This window comes from Vidua chalybeata, chromosome 1, assembly GCF_026979565.1.
Source record: "Vidua chalybeata isolate OUT-0048 chromosome 1, bVidCha1 merged haplotype, whole genome shotgun sequence".
Lineage (NCBI taxonomy): Eukaryota > Metazoa > Chordata > Aves > Passeriformes > Viduidae > Vidua > Vidua chalybeata.
In genome coordinates, this window is record NC_071530.1 from 103,766,077 (window position 1) to 103,784,980 (window position 18,904).

The following is an 18,904-nucleotide window of genomic DNA, read 5'->3' on the forward strand; positions in this document are numbered from 1 at the left end:
AGGCAAAATGCTTCATCAACAATCTTCTGTCACAGTGAAACTTGCCCTGATTAGTTTAATTATGCAAAGATTAGTCTTTGCTTCATTTCTCAAAGTCACTGTAATGATCATACTGTCAGATTACAGAAAATGTACTAAGCATAAGAAGTCCTTTCTAAACCCTTTGTATGAGCTCAGATTAGAAATCTATTATTCAGTGGAATATTTTTTTCTGGAAAATTATTGTTTCAGTAAATTACATGGAGCTACTACTCACATTCTAAGATGCAGATACTTCTCCCCTGGATCCCTGTTGTATTTAATGTAAAAAGTGGTTTAAAATTCTAAACAGAGAATACCATTTTATGACTGTCACAGTGTCAAAACCAGCTCTTGTACAAGAACTGGCCAGCTGTACCCCACAAATGCTCTGCCTAATACAAAGGCTGTACACAAGGCTCTCTGTCTGTTGGCAAAATCATGGGAGAAAGTGGCCAGTTGGGGTCAATGTTTGTATGCTACAAGGAGATTACTCAGCAGCTGTAAGGGTCTTATCCACCTGTGAGGATTCACATATCAGAATATCTGCAGCATTTCACCATGAAGCCCAAGGGTAAGACAGATGAATGTGGAAAATGCTAAGGCTGGCCACTGGGAAATGGGAAATGTGCCTCAGTCTCATGCTGTGATGGTCTCAGATACGACAAGCCATAGGTATTATGAAAAGGTGGTAAACTGTCACCTGGACCACTTTGCTCACTTACTTCTCAGCTCCAGCAGAAATGTAATCTCATCTCTAATGCCTTTCCACTGCTTCTTTCTTGGGGTTCTTGATGGCTTTATTTGCTAATAGATTGTTTTGGGTAGCAGTGGCTTTTAAAAACATTTGCTATTTACTGATGGACTGGAATGGCTTTCCAACACATTTGCTGCTTACTGATGAACTAGCTCTGAGGCAGGACATTTATCCTCCCTTGCTGCCTTTCTACCAGTTAAAAAATAAATCCTCATAAGGGAACTGAATGTCTGTTAATGGAGGTGTTGACTGTTTTTTCCTAGTAAGTTTGATTTATGAGGACTCACCTTTGGGCAATAGATATGACTGTTGTTTATTTACATGCATTCCTCCATTCAAGTACTTGTATTTGTACTATTTAGTGAGCATTGGGAAAACCACCTTCCGATACACTGGTTAGAATTGTGTAAATATATACACATCCATATTGATAACAACCAGACTTTCTGTAAGGTTAAGCATCAAAAATAGTCATACAAAACAAAAGGGGTTCCTGTGACAAAAATCACACCAGAGAAAAATTCCACTTTATGGTCCACGTGACATAAAATTAAATATTAGCTGTAATGAAAGTTGTTTTTTTTCCTGATTACTGTAATTTTTCACAGCTTCCAGTTATAAGGCAGAGATTCACATCGCTTTTGACTAGAAAAATAGCCTTGTGCATTGCAACGTCCCTTCCTTGGGACATAGGAGATTAAAAAGCTTTTTGTGAGTAATAAGTCTCTTTCATGCAATAACACTTGGACTCATAACAGTCTGCATCATAATTAGAGAGTCATTTAGATTCATTGATGGTATGCAATTATGGTTTTCCCTTGTCTAATTTCTCTGACCTGTGCTTTAAATTGAACTTTACAATACACCTCCCACATTAGGCATTATAATTTCCATTGACTGCTGATGTATTTTCCATGGTATTTAGGAGATTTCTCAAGGGAATACTGCAAATCCTGTAAGTCAAAAATAGCACAGTGCAATAAATAGCCATTTTTAATGGCATCCATTATTTCCCCAAGATGTAATGTCTCAGGGGGCCCGAATCCAACAGAGATTAGCCCTAAATCCTTTATAAATCTGCCTCTATTTGTTATGTATCACTCTTCGCCTCACAGGCATTTGAAATTGTTCCTCACTTAGCACAACAGCTCTGCACAAATGCTCCTTCTATTTGGTTTTATCTTGAAGTCCTGGAAGAGTTTCCTGATTGATGATAGCATGTTCAGGCAGTGGATATTAGTGGGTTGAATTATTTCTGCTAGCGCATTATCTTTCAGAGAAGTTTAGGTCAACACTTATCTTTGGCTCTGATAATGTTTCTTTTATTTTAATCGGTTCTTCTGTCCTTTTGTTATTTCTATCAAATCTGAGATTAATGATACAAACTGCTTTTGTGTTACTACCTGATCACACCAAGCAGGAGCTATGACAAATATGGCTCTAAAAGACTCCTGAGTAGTAGCTAAGTCTTGTTAGCCTGGTTACAGGGAGTACACATTACATGGGGGATTTTAAGAGTCATTTAAGAAAAGATAGTTTTAAAACTGCTTGAAAGTGTTGGAGATCGTAATAAAGATATAAAATCCAACTCCATTTTTTATATTCATCCAAAGAATATATAGTGGCATTATAGCTGAAGTTATATGTTACAAATGTACCAGTGGATACAGAATAGCAGGACAATTCCAGATATAAAAAGAGAAAAAAATATAGAACTGAGGATATTAACGCCTCATTTTGTGCTGTTCTGTGGCTCATTTACCACCCCATGATACTTAATCACAATGAAATGCCATAAAGATATACTGAAAAAAGTGAGATTATAACTGGCTCTCAGTAGTTTTCAAGTAGCTTTTACAAGAAGCAAAACTTCTGCTCTGAAATGCTTTTGTACATCTGAAAAAAATTCTACAGTGTTCAATAAAAATTCTGCCATTTTTTTCTTGATTCCTTCTCAAAATGTCGCTCTGCACTCACACAAGATCATCTGAATGGGGGTCTACAGTGGCAAAAGGGTGAAAATAAGTAATGTGAATGTTTAGTCTCCCTGTAATCATCATTTAATGCATAGCCAAAATTGTTTATAAAGTCAGACACCTATCTCTGAACACTGATGTGCAATTCCCTTAGACTGTGAGGCCAAAAGAGAGCAAAAGAGGAAAACACCAATGAAATGGAGATGGCATGACAGGGGAGAAGAACACTTTTTCCATTCCTTGGAGAAAAAAAAAAATCTGATTTGAAAAGAGTTTTCTCTGCACACAAGGCAAAGAGTTTCTCCAATTTCAAAAATGGGAAGAGAATTTGTGTATTTATCATGCCTGCACAAACACTACAAGAAGAGATCATGGAACTTGTTGAGAAACATAATTTATTTAATCTTTAAGGTAACTGGTGATGGATTGGACAACAAAGGTATCAATAGTGCAGTCAAAGCTGTTTGGAAGGTTGGAAAAGAGGGAATCTTCTTTCTGCATCCATGAGAAATGATAGCAAAATAAATGTGTCAGGGGAATTTTTAAGATTTTTAAGAGCTGAATTACCATTCCAATGGTATTTCTACACTTCAAAACATTTTGGTCTTATTGGCTGTCACTTCATTTCCAGGATTCTCTTTTTCATATATTTAATCCTTTAGGTAGATGGCTAATTTGACAAATAACAAGAAAGGGTTTAAATTAATATCTTGAAAAGTTCACTTGTATTAAATAAAATACTTGTTACATAACATAGATTCCAGAGGATAAACAGATACTAAAGAATCAAGGTAAAAGTCTTACAAATATATAAAGTTATGCTTGCATGCATGGAACCAGGCTCTTCTTGGTGGCGCCAAGCAACAGGGCAAGAGGCAGAGGGAAGAAACTGATGCACAAGAAGTTCCACCTGGATATGAGGAAGAACTACTATACTGTGCACTGGTGACTGAGCACTGAAACAGATTGTCCAGAGAGATAGGGAGTCTCCTGCACTGGAGATATTCTAAAACTGTCTGGACACAACCCTGTGCCATGTGCTCTGGGATGGCCCTGCTTGAGCAAGGAGGTTGGACCAGATGACCCACAGTGGTACCTTCCAACCTGACCCCTTCTGCGATTCTGAAATTTTCTGTAAGGCAGCATGTGTTTGCAAAACTGGGGTCTCAACAAGTTTCCATGGTCTCAGGAATGTAAGAAAAACAAATTTCTCTCTGGGAAATTTGAAAAATTATGTTGTAAGAAGACAACTGAAAACAGATCTACCTAGATGAATTGTTTTTTTGTTAATTGGTAGAATTGTTCCCTATTAAAACCCACCATTTTGTTTGCTAAGCCATTGATAGCTTTGAAAAAATAAAGCAAACTAAATGAATAAGTGTATAAAACTTCAAACTTTGAATTATTTACTATGTGCAGATAGAAAATCCCCAGAAGGGACTGGAACAGTTGTTGTCTGAAGGTTCAGTTCACTCAGTTAATAAGAGCTTCTGGTGATTTGGTAGATATTTGGAGGAAAATAGATCTGGCAACAAGCCTGAAGATATTTCTTTAGCTTCAGGCTGTGAAGAATGTGGCACGTTTATTTGTAAAGGACAGAAGGAAAGAGAGACTTAAAAAAAAAAAAAAAAAACAACAAAAAAAAAACAACCAAAAAAACCTCCCAAAATAGATAAACTTCTGCTCCATTTTCAAAATCTCTCAGCTTGAAATACAGTGAAGTACATAATGTCCCTGTAGCTACAGCAGGCTTCCTCATAAATACTGGTGACATGCTGAATGCTTTAAGAAAAGGAATGGAAGTCATTAGACTTCTCATTAATGGCCTAGCTCTTGGGTAAGACTCCTAACAACTGCTGGAGCATGAAAAGACACCCTGGCAACTGCTGATCTGCCAAAGGATTTCTTCCTTCCCTGCTATTTCCATTGGATCCTTTATTTAAAAACAGAGAAGAACTTGAAATGTAAGATGTGAACCACAATATGAAAGATGCAAGACCTAAGACTTAAGCAAAGACCTTGTGAAAGCCAGAGCTTCTTTGCTGATATTTTTCCATTCTCATTCAGTAACATGGTGCTTTTTGTCTAAATTATGTGTGCAGGCCCACAGAAACTATAAAGTATGAAAACCAGAATGCTTTAAAAATCATTTTTATGATCTTTGGTTTCAGTATTTTTTTTTCTGATGTCTGTGACAGATGGTAAAAACTGAGATAACACCACAACTGTATGAGGCAGACGTAAATGTAGATCTAAAATGACTGAAAATGCTTGCAAAGATTAATTACAGTAGAGGGATCTGCATGCCATAGCTGGCACATTCTCTCCATATCATACGTAAGTATATTTGATTATATAAGTTCAAAAATAGCTTTTGTGCAATGACTCAGATGCCTTTTTATTTTTGATATGCATTAACTTTCATGAATTCCTTTGATGTAAACCAAACTCCACATTCTCTGCATCATCATTATGACTTCTTTGGATATTTTGTGGCAAAATGCAAGAATAAATATATGCTGCCCCAGCTGCACTTTGACAAACTGGATCATTCTTTATGTGCCACATCCATGCCATAGGAGAATGATAAAACAGTATATTGTAACATAAAACAGGGACACCATTCTCCCACCTTCTGCATCAAAAAAAATCAGGTAGGTTGCCTAGGAGAAGACTGTGGGTAAAAAATATTCTATGTTAATGAAGGGTATGAATTTGTAATAAATCAGATGTTCTAGGATTACTATTTAGTCATATTCTGCCTCCTATATGTAATGCAACTTATTCATTATGAAGGGAGGACTGACACATAATTTTTTATTTATCATAGTGTAATAGCATTGATATTGGAAATAATTTTAGGATAGATTTTATGAAAGCAAAAGAAATATTATTAACTGATTAACAGCTTCCTCTTTGGAAAACAGAATTTTAGTGAGTTGCACCTTTGTTTTTCCTTCTACCATTGTTACTAAAATATAATATTTGGAGTCAGTGATACATTTGGAGTGGGATGAGGAAAAAATAATAAAATTATAGAGGTTATAATAAAATTATAGAGGTTCAGTCAGTTTTCAGTATAACATCTGCATGCTTGCAGGTGAAGTTTCTTCTGTTCTTCCTATATATGTGATACCCTTTCCACTATTCTTCTAGAAGAGAAAACATTGTACCTTGATGTGTGAGAAATCAGCACAATCTCTTTTTCTTCCATTTGGAAGATTAACTAGCACTTTTGTTGAAACTGGTAAAAATTGCACTAAACTGGTCTGCTTCACACAAAATTCCATCACACGTTTTAGTACTAATAGGCTTTATTTACCTCAAAGTTGAAGGTTGCACACTCAGACATGCACTCTTGCATGCATTGCATGAACTCTTATATTTTCTTTGCTTTTATTTGCTTGCAGGTATAGTACATAAAGAAGCAAATATTTCCTCCTTTTGCAGGAGGAGAAGTAAAGACCCTTACCTTGGCTATTTAGACATGAAGATAATTTAGCTTAAACACAGTTGCCAAAAAAAAAAAAAAAAAAGAATACAGGAAGCATGTCAAATATAACTCCATTTTGTTATTAAAACAAAAGCAATGTTGACTCAGGGAACAAAGATCTATTTTGTATTTCCCTAGCATGCTGTACAGGATACATCCAAGGGACAGTTTATCAGATGCAAGTAATGTTAGCTCCCACCAGGATCACACAATACTTGAGCCTGAAAGGTACCTCCAAAGGCCATGTAGTCCAATCCCCCTGCTCAAAGTAAGGTTATCTAGAGCAGATTGCTCAGGGCCATGTCCACTTTTGTTTTGAATATCTCCAGAGACTCCACAGCCTTCCCAGACAACTTGTTCTCATGTTCAACCATCCTTACAATAAAAAAGTGATGATTTGATTTCTTATCTTAAAACAAAACTTCCTGTATTTCAGTTTGTGTCCATTGACTCTTGTCCTATCAGTGGGCATCACTGAGAAGAGTCTGGATCTGTCTTCCATAGTCCCCCAGTTTGGTGCTGATACATGTTGATAAGAATGCCCCAAGCATTCTCTGCTCCACGCTGAACAGACTTATCTCTCTCAACCTTTCAGCCTCATATGTCAGATACTTCCATCTCTAACCCACCTTCATAGTCCTTTGCATCACTCCAATATTTTAATGTCTTTCTTCTACTGCAGAGTCCAGAACTAAGCCTAAATTTGTGTCACATGCACTACATAGATAACTTCCTAGAATTTGCATTCTTTTAAGTTAACCAGACAAGCTTTTTCCTTGTCCATCAGAGTGAGATTTCATGAGAACCAATCAGCTCTTTCTTTCCCAGTGGGATCTCATATTGATATTGCTGACTGGAGTCTGAATCAGAATGCAAAGGATATGTGAAGCAAAATGTGCCTTTGACAGTGGCTGCAAAAATTGCAGGTCTTATGTTCTAGAAGCTGGGAGATAATATAGTGAAAGATTGGTCTGAAAAAAAAAAAGAGGGAAAACTGGAAATTGCCTTAAATCATTCCTCATCAGAAGTCAAGCTTAAGAAAAATAAATAGAACAGGGTGGACTAGACAGAACAGATAATTTTGATATCCCAGAATCATTTTACTGAACACTGATGATGGAAGTGAGTCATTTTACTCACTATGACTCAAAGACATTTCAGATAAAATCAAGGTCTGTAATCTCTCTGCCTGGAGTAAATTATATTTGAATGGCAATAAGAAGATAAATGCTATTTATAAAAATGAGTGAAATCAGTTAGTATGCTGATTGGGTAGTAAAAAAAATCAAAGATGGAAATGAATCTCTGCAAATTTAGAAAAATGTCTTTCAGTTCAGTTTTGTGGAATAGGAATACTGTGTGCCAATAGTTTGAGCTATAGATATCATAGGTCTCTTTACCTTCTGCCTTGTGCCTACAAGAGACATGTACATGTCTCAAAGATGTATGTGCTAGCCTGCTGCTAAAGTAGAAAAGCAGTTTTCACTTATTTTCCAATGAATAAGTAAAGAATTCAGCTAAACTCCTTGCACATTACTCATTGATTCACATTGCAGTAATTTTCAAGCAGAGTGAAATATAAGAGTGGAATTGTCTTTTCCCAATAAAGCAAAAAAATTCCATGGATCTGCAGTATTTCCTCTTACTCCTGTGCTGCTGGTAACATGTGCCATTACTTTGAGGTTATTTCTGAGACTGCAATTTTATTCTTGCACCTTGATTTTAACATTGCATCAGACCAGTATGATTTTAAAGAAGTTATATCTGGGTGTAGTATTTAATTTACTCATTGTTGTTACTGGGTTGTTTTGTTTTTCCTAAAGTAAAGAAGAAAGGGAGACATATTTCATTACTAATTAAGGAACATAGTGAGCAGAGAGGACTATCTTCCTATTTTTCTAAGTGTTTGGTGAGATTTTCAGTGCAACAATTTCTTCACAGATACTTAAAGTTTTCCCAAAACTTGTGGGTTTAGCTGAAACATTTAGCCTGAAACTTTGCACTCCAGCAAGCTCTTTAAGAGGAGAAACTCTCCTCTCCTCTCCTCTCCTCTCCTCTCCTCTCCTCTCCTCTCCTCTCCTCTCCTCTCCTCTCCTCTCCTCTCCTCTCCTCTCCTCTCCTCTCCTCTCCTCTCCTCTCCTCTCCTCTCCTCTCCTCTCCTCTCCTCTCCTCTCCTCTCCTCTCCTCTCCTCTCCTCTCCTCTCCTCTCCTCTCCTCTCCTCTCCTCTCCTCTCCTCTCCTCTCCTCTCCTCTCCTCTCCTCTCCTCTCCTCTCCTCTCCTCTCCTCTCCTCTCCTCTCCTCTCCTCTCCTCTCCTCTCCCTCTCCCTCTCCCTCTCCCTCTCCCTCTCCCTCTCCCTCCCGCTGGAACCCAGTGATGAGATACAAATATGGCAACTTGGTCCCAAATTCTTTTCCCCTACTAGAATGAAAAGGAAGAAAACTTGCACTAAGAAAACATGATGGCATTTTCTTTCTCTCATTTTTCCCACACTGAAGAATCCCAGGGGGTGTATAATTAGGTCAAATCACCTTTTATATATGGGAAATATATATGTTCATATATATGAATATATATGTGATGAACATCTATGTTCATCACTTTGGTTTATGCTCCAGAGCAGTTAAATTAGTGCAAATCTTCAAATGATGCATACTAAATTTGTAAATTTAGAACTTCAAGGTAGTTAATGGAATATCAACATTTATTCTTGAACATTTGCATCTGAAATGGTGATAAAACCCCCAAACTATGTCAAAATAAAAATGTAAACTAAATCAAGTTGTGCTCATCACACAAATGAGAACAATGATCCTTCCAGATCATGATGAAGATTTTGCATCTAGCAGTAAACATCCAGGAATCAGATTAAAACTTATGTTACAGGTGTTACATCCACCAAACACTCCTTGTCTACAGTAATATCTTTCAGGATTTTTTTTTCTCCTCCTCCCCAATGTGACAAATCATATCTACCTATATAAATGCTGAGAAAATGTTTTTGTTCATTTGCTGTACTTCATTACAGAGTGAAAGGAACTGTGCATAGACAAGATTATTAGCCAAAAAAAGCATATACTATGTTTCCTCTGTACAAGCAATACAACTGTTGCTTTTGGGAAAAAAAAAATGTGATACAAGAACTAACCCTTAAAAGCCAACTCTTTAAATCCATTTTTTTTCTCATTTGTGTCATTGTTGTTTATTTATCCATTCCATCTCATGCTTTGGAAGGTAGTCTGATTTTCTCTCTTGTTTTTTCTTTCTTTTTTTTTTTTTTAACTTTTCTGCATTGATTTGCTAGAGGTGCTGTAATAGTCTTAGAGCATACTGGGTCTTGACGTTTCTCATAAAGAGGATTTTGTAGTCCCTGTGTAGTTGTTCCAAAAGGATTGCTTGTAGATTAATTATATTGTGCTCCATCTTAAGTTGAACTGACTCTGTCAGAAAGTAGTAGATTTTGCCTACAAAAATGTATACAGATTTTTTTTGAATTTTGAGTGATTCAATTTACAAGTCTGCACTCTGGCAGTAACCATTCAATTTCAAGTGAAATAATTCAAATAAAGGTCACTAGATGTTACAACTTAAGCAGCTGTGAATTATTAAATCAGACATATGCTATACCAACTTTTGGAAAAATCCAGTACAAGTATTCTTTATTTTGATGCAGAGAAATACTGGGTAAAAATGTAAATCAGGTTTGATCATTAAAACACTTCTGGTGTTTTTCACAAGTCTATATTTTTCTGGAGGTTGAATATTGTGCAGTATATAATAATCATTATCAATGAGAATGTTTGGGGGATTTTTCTGTAAGAACCAGAATGACTCGCTGTGTTAAAATCAGGAAAATTATGCTGCTCTTACTATAAAGAATAATTTACCACTAGAATCACCATATACTGCATAAAGGTCTGCTCTGCCAAGGTAGCATCACTAAATTTCTGTTAGAATTCCTGGAAAACCTCACAAAAGTCTAGGATGCCTAGTCATAAAATAGAGCAGCAGTGAAGTGAGAATGCAATGTCCTCACTGCAGAGATGCCATATTCTGCTTGACCCTGTAACTCTGGTCCTGCTCCTGTTGTTCCAACAGGAACAACATTTCCCAGTTCTAATGAGGAAGGGTTAAATTGCTGCCCTCTGAGTACTGTTAGGAGTCTGTGGTGAGAGTTAATAGAAAATCGAATCAGATTGATGGGCAAGTGCTCTCAACTGAACTGCAGCTAATCTACTGATTTTCCTTAGCAGAAGTAGGAGAGGAAGCCAAGCCTGGGGCACCAGCATTAAGTCATGTCTGGGCTAGGGCAGGTCCAGTCACTCCACTCCCCCTTTTTCAGCATCCCTGCTTTAACAGGAAGGACAGCACCATTGTCCCCCGGGTTACAGAAGCCAGTCTGACACGGGGTGCAGTCAGAATGGGAGGTTGCCTGACCCACACCTTCCTGAGCTGAGCTGATCACCTGCAGAGCTGCTCTGAGGGACCCAGAACAGCCCTGATTGCATGCTTTGCCCAATATTCCCTTTTTTTCCTTCTCACACATAATCAGCCCCTGCTGACTTCACTATTTTCCCCACTAGCCCTGGGTTTGCTGATTTTATGCCCTATTTGTTAATTCTGGCTTGGTGTGAACCCCTGCCAAGCCAGGACTCCCATTACTGTGCTTCCATGCTATTCACTCAAAGGGAATTTCTCATACTTACTTTAACTTAGCTATTTTATCCCACTATTCATCATTGCCTTAATAGTTTTAGACCACTTTGGGTTTTGCCATCTACTTACCTTTGATTTTGTACAGTGTCCAGCAGACTCTTACATTTTTTCCTTGGTAGTCTGATATCAGAGCAGGGTTCCTTATCTGCCTGTATACCTGAACTGAGGGCTCACATTTTGGTTACAGATAATTACTTATGTAGAATCCCACAGTAAGTGTTTAACCTAATAAAATCTTGTGTCCTATCATCTGCTTGTCTGCCCATGCCTGGGTATTGTACTCTGTTGGTGATACTGTGATAGTGACTGCAGACTGGCAGCCTGGGTAGGTGAACAAAATTTTGATGCAGGTGAAATCAGACTAATTAGGAACTGAGATAAATAATTATTGCTTCAGTGGTGAAGGAGTTAGTTATATTTCAGAAATTTTATGAACTCAGGATGCTGTGAGCTTATCTTCCTTGCAGCTCCTTGTGCCTCCTGTAGGGATGCAACCTGAATGCTGGAATTACAGTAGTGAATCAAACCAAAGACTGACTCAGTTCATCCCTTTGTGTATCTGAAAGTTTCAGAAGAAAGAGTATTTCAGAGGAATGTGCTGAATGAGATGAACATGCCCACGTGTCTTAAGATCCCTTTAAGCCTTGTATATGAAGGTCTATTTCCAGCCTATGGATGACTCATTTTGTGTGCTCCCAGCTGCTAGACCACTTTCTGCTGCTTCACATCCTTCAGGAATGAGGAATACTAGCACTGAAAGCAGTATCCTGGGAACTAGTCAGTGCATTACCAGACCATTTTCTTCCTTTCTCTCAGTTAGCATCTATGAACAACACATGGTGGTTTGGTATTTCAATCAGTCTTTCCAATGCACATGTAGCAGAGTTTTAACTGAAAGTTTTCCTAAATAACATCTTTGGTGCTTGTCATAGTGTTCATACTTGTATTTGAACTCGCAGGTAGTTCATTAGTGTCCTGAGTTATCTATTTTTCAGAGCAATTTTATCCTGTATATGTATGTGTTTTAACTGAACTATCCACAGCAACAGCTTTTCCCCTCTGCTAGCTGGAAAAGCTAGAGGATAAAATTCAGCCTGACTGAAAAAGCTGACGCATTATTGTTTGGATGCCTTTAAAAAGCTGTGATAGGAATGCACTGAAATAAAAAAAAAATCCCTGCTGTGGCCTGTCCTCTTTCTAATCATTATTCTCAATGATTTGATCACTGATTATCACTACTTTGCCTCTGACAGGAATGGATGCATTTGAGGGAGGTGAGGTGAACATATCTTAACTGTATACACTGTGTTTTGCTACTGACTGTCCTGGTAAAAGTGGGTGTAGTGGTACAGTCTAATGCAGGGTTTTGGTTCTCACTGAGGTCATTCTTCTCACCCATGTCAGGTCATCAGCAATGCACCCTTAGGACGGAGAGGGAACACTTTACAGAAATGTTACATTCCCCAGGACTACCACAGTTACAGGCTTTTGTTCTTGAGTATTTCATTTGTAACAAAAGACTTTGTACAACTTTCTAACAGTTTAAAGGAAAAAGCTCCAACAAAATCCTGTCCCTCATTAGCACAATGAAGAGCTGTTTGTACAATCATTTGATCTTAGCACAAGCATTGACAAAGAGGATTAAAAAGTAAACCAAGACTTTTTAGAGGGTGTCTCCAGACATGACAGGTGAAGAAGTTGATATCCTTATTAGAAGAGCAGTAAGAACTCCAAAGGATACAGTAAGCAAAGAGGAAACTGGACTTATTTGGGGAAAAACTCTTTCTAGAGGAACAGCTTTTCTTCTCTCATATATTTCTCATCTCACTAGAAAGCTGGCAGACAAACTTTTCTTTACATGAATAAGGTAATATTGGTCCATTTGACAGAGTTTACAGATTGTGCTATAATGAGATGTGGAATTTCGTGTTCAGGCTCCAAACAGCCTGACAGTACAGCAAATAGTGTATGCAAGTAGAGTTTTTGCATGTAAGGAAAAAAGAACGTGGAACAAGAGCTAATTAATTTTAAAAGAGAAGTAATTACTTTAAGGCTTAATTAAAAATTAACCTGCTTTAAGACCTACTGAGAAAATTACTGCAAACTGTGACTTAGCTTAATTTTGGCATAGCTACATCGCACACTCACTTGAGACAAAGAGGTTTCAGATTGAAGCAGGTGGGAGTCTTCCCCCTGGGCTTGTAGTGAATTCATGTTTTAGCAGACTGGGTTCCTGCACATCCTAAACCTTCACATTCCTTCACCTAAGTACAACAAATATTCAAGGCCAGGCTGGATAGAGCCCCTAGCAACCTGACCTAGTGGATGGCATCCCTATCCATGGAGGGGGAGTTGGATCTAGATGATCTTTAACATGCCTTCCAACCCAAACCATTATACGAGTCTATGATTCTGTAATATAATCTATGAATCAGATGCTCAACCTGGGCACCAGCCAAAGTGATTCACTTTAGTCTACTAATGTGAGTGTTCACCTGGAGATGTGTGAGAATCCAGGGTCAGACATGACTGTTGATGGCTTTTTTGTTAGGGTTTTAATAGGTCCAACAGAGGACACTGACAAAAGACTGTCTCCCACATGTGTAACCTGACCTCTGAATTCAGTGTTTCTGGAGTCTATTTTTATAGTTAAAAAAAAAAAAAACAACACCCCTGAAGTATTTTGATGGTGTCCCAATAAGAAAGGGATTAAAAAAAGAAAGACTAATCTTTGAACATCTTGGGAAGATTTCTCTAACTGAAATATACTGTATTTCTTCCACATTGCTTAAGAGGAAAATATCTTTGTGGTTTGTTGGGTTTTTTTCCCTAAAGAGAAAGAATGATGTCAACTGTTTAAATCTTCAGGATCTACAGAGATTTCTATGTATATCAAGAAATTTTGTTTAAGGATAGTTCCCCAGTAATCTCTAGATGTAAAGCTTAAAGCCACACAAATGCAACAAATAATTATTACGCAGGCAATCTTGTGCTTTTCAAGATAGCTTTGGCTTGTTGCTTTTTTTTCCTTAGCAAATAGTAAATTCACAATTACATGTAGTTCTAAAGATATTGTGTGGGCAAATACTTTCTGCCAAAAAAAGGTGAAAGACTATTGAAAAATGCTAAAGTGTTCTAATAGCTGAACACTCAAAATACTTTTGACATTTTTAAAAAGAAACAGTTCATCTTCTCATGCTGAAATGGCCTTTACTTTTTGAAGTAACTAAGTGATAAAGAGTGGGAGTTAAGAAAAAATGTTAAGTAACCTTGAGACAAAACCTGGTGCTCATCTTCCAACAAACTCTAATCCTTAACTTGATCTGCATTATTATTTCTTCCTTGTGTAGAAATAATACCTTTCCTGAAACCTTTTGTTTTTCCTTTTGTTCTCCTCTTCTCTGACCCCTCTCCCAATTCAAAACAAAAAAGTTTTTTTGGCAATCAGGCAGATTGCTTTGCCATGGATACAAAATGAAGAAATCAGATAAACAACTCCATGAGCATTTTCCAAGTTCACTCAATTCTGAGTTGTCTTCAGGGGGGAAATGAATGATTTGGAGGGCGTAGGACTGGAGAAAGAAAAATATTTTGTTCCAGCTTTAAACTACCTTTGTAGAGAGTTTCATAGAATGCTAACACTTCTTGAAATAACTCCTTTCCCTTTCCCTTTCCCTTTCCCTTTCCCTTTCCCTTTCCCTTTCCCTTTCCCTTTCCCTTTCCCTTTCCCTTTCCCTTTCCCTTTCATTTTCTGACTGTGGAAGTCCTGGTCACTCCAAACACTGAAGAAAAATTGGGAAGGTTTTGATTCCTGTAGTTTCTCAGGGTGACTGCTGTCTGTTGCTGGGGTACACTAATGGCTTCTGAAAACGTTATTCTAGTTGAATGCTCCAGCACTAATTTAAAATTATATTAAATTGAACCTGTAATATGTTTCCAATTCTGATATCCCCGTTCCACTCACCATTTCCTTGGCTTCAACATTTCAGTGCATTTTATGCTTCCTCTGTATGTTGGTTGTGCCTGCGACTTAGTCAGTAGACTACAAAGGTCTTCCAAAATGTGTCAGTGCTGAAAACTTTATCACAGGCTTCCAAACAATTTTAAAAATAATTTTAATAAATAAAATTTTCTTCACAAAGTGAACTTTCAGAGAATAGTAAAGGAAAATAGTAGAGGGGACTAATATCTTGTATACTTAATTTTTTACTTAATTAAATTTTAGCGAGGTATTATAGTTGTTTGCATATTATACCATATTTATTTTGTTTGTTTTCATGTATCTTGCTTTTATGCATTTGAGTTATATATTAAAATTATAATATATACATTGGCAGTACATTTATGATTACATATCCTGCTGGTCTACATATCTACTAAAGTGGATTGAATTTATGTCCTAAGCATTTACATTTTTATGCAACCATTAAATTAAAATATAGTGACTAGATAAGTAAACTGAGCTGCACGAGAAGTCTGATAGATAATTAATGCCAGGGACAACTTGAATTCAATCTTTTTTGATTAAAGAATAAAACACTGCCACAAAGTAATTTATCACATAGTAATACTTAAACAAGGAATTACAGGAAATAACTATCTGTTGCCAACAAAATACCATAAACAGAAAGCACCTTAACTGTATTGATTCTTCCCACATTGCTGCTGGTATTTTATTAAGGGACACATGACTGAAGTTCAGAACAGGTGATATAGATACATCTAAAATCAGCTGAGTTACTGTAGCATTTGCATACATACATACGTTTAGTTTTACTAACAAGCATAATAATTAGCAGAGAAAATGTAGCCGCAGAGTCTTTAACTGAATTAATAGTCAGAGCAGGTACCTAGGGTTTTCTGGCAGGCTTGATTTCCTTGCACTACAGCCTGAATGACCTGTGTTCACTCTCAGTAGCTACATCAGGAACAAAATAGGTGTGAGGGTCTCTGTGCCTATGCTGTGCCTATACTGCATACCCAGGGAGGATCATTTTGAAGGTAAATCTTGCAATAACTACAAACCCACTTAAAATTAGATTTTATCCTACCAATGTGTTCCATAATGGTGCTATGCCAGATTTTAAAACTGTTTTCTCTTGACAAGAACCACTTCCAAGCTATGACTATCACAAAAAATGGTGGGAAGAGCTCAGCCTAGAACACAGGAAAAATATGGTTTATAGGTTAATATGACAAGACAGCTAATGTCACGTAAGTTTGGCCTGATGAATTTTATCCTAGAAGACCCCAAACCACTTTCAGAACTACTAAGGTGTAAAGTAGACACGATATAGAGTATTAACTACATATATATATACTGAAGAAACTTTCCTGTTATTTTATTTTAATTTATTTTATTTTTAGTAGAGAATCTATTAAATTGTAGGGCAGACATATAAACTTCAAACCCATGAAGAAACAACTCAAACAAATAACAATATCAAATATTTGTAAGCATCCACAAGATAAGAAAAATATTAAAAGCAGTCAACTGGATTCATATTAGCAAGTCAGATCAAACCAATCTGAATTCCTTCTTTCCTTTCTAACCATGTGCTCTGTTCTGTATCTTAGCTCTAGTAAGGCTCTTAACAGTGTCTCCTATAATATTCTCAAAAGCAGCATGACCAGCAGGTCAAGGGAGGGGACTCTCCCCCTCAACTTCATTCTTGTGAGACCTCACCTGGAGTGCTGCATCCAGAGTTCTGGCCCCCAACATAAAAAGGACATGGCCCTGTTGAAGTAAGTCCAGAGGAGGCCACAAAGATGATCAGAGGACTGGAGCCCTTTAAAGACAGGCTGAGAGAGCTGGGATTGTTCAGACAGGAGAGAAGACTTCAGGGAGACCTTAGAGCAGCCTTCCAGTACCTAAAAGGGGTCTAAAATGGAGCTGAAGAGGGACTTCTTACCAGAGATAGTGATAGGACAAGGGAAAATGGCTTCAAGCTGAAAGAGGATAGGATTAGATTAGATATTAAGAAAAAATCTTTTTCTGTGAGGGTGGTGACACACTAGAACACATTGCCCAGAGAATCTTGAGGATGCCCCCATGCCTGGAAATTTTCAAGGCCAGGATGGATGGGGCTTCAACCAACCTGGCTTAGTGGAAGTTGTTCCTGTCCATGGAAGGGGGCATGAAACTGGATGGTCTTTAAGACCCAAAAAAACCATTCTAGGATTCTGTGAAGGTGAAGAAATTTGATTTACAGTGAAAGATTGATTGGATAACATACCTGAAGAATAAATACCAGAGGGTTCCCTGTCAAACTGGAAGGAAGCATCAAGTCAAATTCAGCAGATACATTTCACAGATGGAGTCTTTTATGTTCAGTAGTTTTATTACTGATGTAGGTAAAGAAATGAAAAGCATTACATTTACCAACAATTAAATTTGGAAATGTTTATAATTTGCAATTATATTTTATGTGTAGATAGATAGATAGATATAAACATTACATGTGTGTATACATATATATATAAACATATATATATATATATATCTCATACATATAATGATAAACCTTTGACATTAAAATAAAAGCTCAGTGAAACAGGTAGAAGTATTCAGGTTCACAAGAAGAGAGTTGGAACAACAGAGTAGGTAGTTGCTCTGAGGAAAGTCTCTGGGAATTGCTGTGGATCACAAGTCAAATGAACCCTCTAGTGCCATGCAGGTACAGAGAAGATAATTGTACTCAAATATGTTAGCCAGAATGGTGGAAAAATTCTTTAGTAATGTTTCTCACTGGTAAGACCTAATCCCATTTGTTGTTCAAGAACCATCTCAGGAATATGTAGACCAATTAAAATGCACTAAGAAAAACAAAAATCCCTTGACTAGAGATATAGAAAGTTTTATTTGGGTTTTTTTAAGCTGTTTTAATAAACAGAAGAAAAACCTGAGGGGAATGTAACAACAGGCAAAAAAGCTGCTGCAAAGAAAAGGGAATAATCTATTATTCATGCCCAAAATGGATAGAGAACAGAAGTAATAGTTTTAAGCTGCAGTAAGAAAGATCCATGTTAAATGTGAGGAAAACTTTTCACTTGTTAAATGAAGCAGTGAAAGAAACTGTGCAGTAAGCCTGCAGAGTCCCATCACAGCAGGTTTGTGAGAGAAGGTAATGAGGGAATTGAAAGTAGTTAATACTTTCTCAGTAAACACTGAGGATTAACTAAATAACATCTCAAAGGCCCTCCTGTCTTTATGAAGGCCCTGAATTTATTTTTTTTCCTTTAAAATAAAACTTTGAGTATTCTTTTTTTTTGTTTTTCTAAGGTGAGGAGCACATTCATCAGCTAAGTCAGCATTTCATAGAAACATATAATGGATTGTGTTGGAAGTGACCTTGAAGATCATCTAGATCCAACCCCTCCTGCCATGGACAGGGACACCTTCCATTAAAGCAGTTTGTCCAGAGCCCCATCCAACCTGGCCTTGAACACTGCCAGGGATGGGGCCTCAACATGTTGAAAAGTTTATGGGATTTTTTAGGGAGGGAGTCGTTAAATGAGATTCTGACAGCCTCGTATCTGTAGTTGTAGAAGTTCATTATGCTTTATGACATATTCATTATGACATCTTCTCTTCACATGTCAACTCCAGAAGGTAGAGATGTTGCAGTGTTCATTACAGCACATTCACTGACAAGTGAGAGGTTGGAATTGTCTGCTGGTTTAGATTCCTAAATTTCATGAGGCATCTATGAACAGTATAATCTCCAAGGAATATTTCAATTACTTTTTTTTTAAGCTTTTGATTGAATAGACTTCTGTGCTAAATTATTAACCAAAAATGCTTGTCTCGCATAAAGTTTTATATGTTTCTGGATACTTATTTGAAATTAAAGGTACAGTAGATGAAGAATGTCTTGGTTCTCTGACTGCTTTTGGCAAAAGCAATCCCATGTTGCAGCCTGAAACATAAGACAGTAAAACGTAT